Below are 3,737 nucleotides of genomic sequence, written 5' to 3' on the forward strand. Positions count from 1 at the left end.
CCATGGTCCTCTACCCCTGCGTGGTGTATGACCATGGGCCCGAGAGCGCTCTTGATTAAAAATCCTCTTGCAATTTGCAGCAAGATCGCTTGTGTGTGATTTGGGGTGTTGCCTCTCCTGAGTCAGAACGTGGGGGAGTCCTCACGTTGTGGGTCTTTCACTACAACCTGCTGACCAGTCTGTAACATCTCACTTGCTTGCCTGCCCACCTTGTGGTTTTAAAATAGAAAATGAAAATACAAACTGGGCCTAGCAGCCTTTCGTGAGCTGCCCTGGCTTCCTTCCTCTCTTCTATGCTCATTGGTGGTGGACTGCTTATTCCAGAAACATTTCCACAATTCTGGACCTGCCTCCACCTGCCCCCATTGAGATCTTTATCACAACCTTAGTTTGTCCAGAGAGGCTGTAGTTCTCAGGCCTTTCTGTCCACCGAGGCTCTCTGGAACCCAGAGGGCATGCTCCCAAGGTGATTCCAAGGTCCCCTTCCAATGGCTTAAAGGGACTGTAAGACCCGGAACTGGACCGAGTCTCTCTATGGAAGAATAGACTAAGCTAGGCATCCAGACCAAATAAGGACTCCATATTATTAGACATAATTAATACAAATAAACATTTAAAAATTATTATTTATGGGTTTTTGTTATTGTTGCTTTGTTTCTGATTTTTTTTTTTTTTAAACAGGGTCTCACAATATAGGGTAGGCTTGCCTGGAACTTTCAATAATACTCCTGTCTCAGACTTCCATGTGCCCAGATTATTATAGGCATCACCCATGAAGGTTTGTCAAATTTGAGAAGCCTGCCTAATGTAAGCAAAAAGGAGATTTCTGAGCCAGGCATGGCGGGACACACCTGTGATAGACCAGAGGCTAAGAAAATGTATTCTGTCTGGTGCTTTGCTAACACATAAAATATATAGCATTTTTCTAGTTTATCTTTTTCCAACAGTCTCCAACAAATGTTTCACTCACCATTTTATTCTACAGTTTAAGTTGTTTTACACACACACACACACACACACACACACACACATTCATACAATTGTTCATGGGCCATGCCGACTTTATCAAAGGCTGACCTCAAACCCTCCACATATTGGAGAATGACCTTGAACTTCTGATCCTCCTTCTTCTGCCTCCTTAGTGCTGGGAATGCAGGTGTGTCCCACCACACCCAGTTTCTAAGATGCTGGGGGTGGAACTCTGAACTTGGTGCCTGTTAAGCATACATTCTGCAAACTGAGCTACACGCCCAGCCTGATTTATCTGTATTTAAGACAGGGTCTTGGGAAAAAGTGAAGAATGAAATTCAAGTGAGGGGCCACCTGGAAATAGTAACTGAGATAGAGACAAGTCTGAGCCTGTCCTACTTTGATGAATATGCTGGGTCATCAGTGAGCAGTTACTGGCGCTAACAAAGCACTTCAAGAACTGTTGAGCTCACCTCGTCCAGCAAGAAAAAACGCAACATGGTCGGATTCTTCTCAACAGCCTTTTTTATTTCAGGAACACCTCGATGCTACGGGAACACTGGAAACCCAGGGAGGACTGCTTATATACACCCCAGCACTGGGGAGAGCTATGTGTCCTCCTGGGATTGGTCAGTCTGCTGGCACTTTAATTTGTATGCACCCGCTCAGGAGGGGCTGGCGCCAGATTCGGGCTAGCGCCTGCGCAGTGGCGTTGTACCGGAGGCCAGCACCATCTTTTAGGCGCCCGGCTGCCTACAAAGAACGAAGAGAGTCCTAAGGAGGAGACTGGGCCTTGGCTGACAAACTCAAACTAACAAAAGGATAGGAATCCAGTGTTAGGATTTGGTTCTTCTATAAAAGGCATGAGATGAAGCTGAAGTGGTTGGCTGAGGCCCACAATTATTGGAAAATATGTAGTTGCCACTTGACACCAAGAGGGACCACCAGGCAGAACCCCAAGGAGCCCTCTCAAAATGACCCTGGACACCCGAAGCTTTGGAAGCCTCGAAGAGTCTCATATGCTCTTCCTGGTACCAAAGCAGAGATGGCGGGTCACAGGATTTTGGACTCCTTGAAGCTGGGGCAGGGGTCTGTTGGGTTTTATGTCTCTAGGCAGTACAGCAATAATAGAGCTTGCATCCATAGAAACTAAAATGACTGCTTTAAAAGAAAAAAAGAAGAAGAAGAAGAAAAAAGGCAGGGCCTTGGGATGTTCCTCATGTTAGTCTGAGGCTCCTGAGCTGTAGATGGAGTATGGAGTCTGAGGCTCCATCCTCCTGTCACAGTGTCCTATGGAGCTAGAACTTTAAGTGTCGCTTACTGCAACCACCAGCTTTTTATATTTTCATCTTTCAGTTTTATATGTTATGTGAATCTGTTATTTACTGTTTCAACGTTGAGAAAAATCACTTATTTATTTATTGTGTCATGCAAGGGAGTGTCACATCATGCTTGGTGGCAAATGCCTTTATCTGCTGAGCCATCTTGCTAGCCCTTCAACTTTTCCTTTTTCGTCCACTCTTTATTCTATTTTACATTCCTAGCTGTCCTTTTTGTGCTTCTGTATTTCTACAATGTGCGTCCTCTGTGAGTACTTGGTTCTGCAGAAGGCTGTTGCTTTTGATGCAACGGGAACTTGTGAGACTGCGCCCCCTGGTGGATTTGATCAGTCTATTGTTTTACTTTGCCAAACTAGGATTTATTAAAACTCTGGTTTTAGTTGCCAACCTTAGTGGCTTCAAGAAGGAAGGAGCTGAATCCCAGGGAAATGAGATGACAGCCAATCTCTTGTCACCCCCAAGCAGATCCTGAGATGAGAGGCTCTCCTCAAGACCCTTGGGGCAGGAAGGAGGCTTCCAGACTCGAATGTGTCAGTCTTAGAGCATTTGAGGAGAAAGCATGGATGGGAGAAATTCCCTCTTCCCCCAGCACCTCTCCCCAGCACAGTCTGCAGCCATCTGACCGGGAATGCCTGCAGCTGCATTAGGTCAGTAAGTGACAGTGTGACAGCAACGACAGTCCTTCCTCAACCATGGAGAACCAGTGGTAAGGACTGGGTGACAGTGGTCCCGTGGCCCCCCTTTGTCAATACCTTCAGACACTCTCAGTCTCACACTTTACATCTACACACACACACACATCAATCACCTGTCTCTAAGAGGTATGTCTGCTCAACAACCCCTAACCTCTTGTTTTTGTTTTAATTTTGATTTATCGTATGTTATATGCATGAGTGTTTTGCATGCATGTATGTGCATCACACGCACCATGGTGTTCTTAGAGGGTAGAAGAGAGCACCAGGTCCCCTGGAACTGGATGTACGGATGCTGTGACCACTGTGTGAGTGCTGGACACTGTGCCCGGGTCTCTGAAAGACCTTCTAACGACTGAGCCGTCTCTCCAGCTTTTTTTTTTCCTAATTTTTTTCCCCCTGAAACAACTTCTCTCTGCAGTTTGCTACTGGAGTTGAGGTTAGTGTGTGCTAGGTCACCACAGAAAGTGAAGGCTTGGACTGGAGAGATGGCTTAGTGGTTAATAAGAGTACTGACTGCTCTTCCAGAGGTCCTGAGTTCAATTCGGATCACCTACATGGTGGCTCAGGCCCATCTATAAAGGGATCCGATGCCCTCTTCTGGCATGCAGGTGTACATGCAGCAGAGTACTCTCACATAAAATAATTACCAAACCAAACCCAAAAACCAAATTAAAAAAAAAAAAAAAAAAAAAAAAAGGTTTGGGGGTTGGAGAGATGGCTCAGCAGTTAAGAG

This window comes from Mus caroli, chromosome 19, assembly GCF_900094665.2.
Source record: "Mus caroli chromosome 19, CAROLI_EIJ_v1.1, whole genome shotgun sequence".
Classification (NCBI taxonomy): Eukaryota; Metazoa; Chordata; class Mammalia; order Rodentia; family Muridae; genus Mus; species Mus caroli.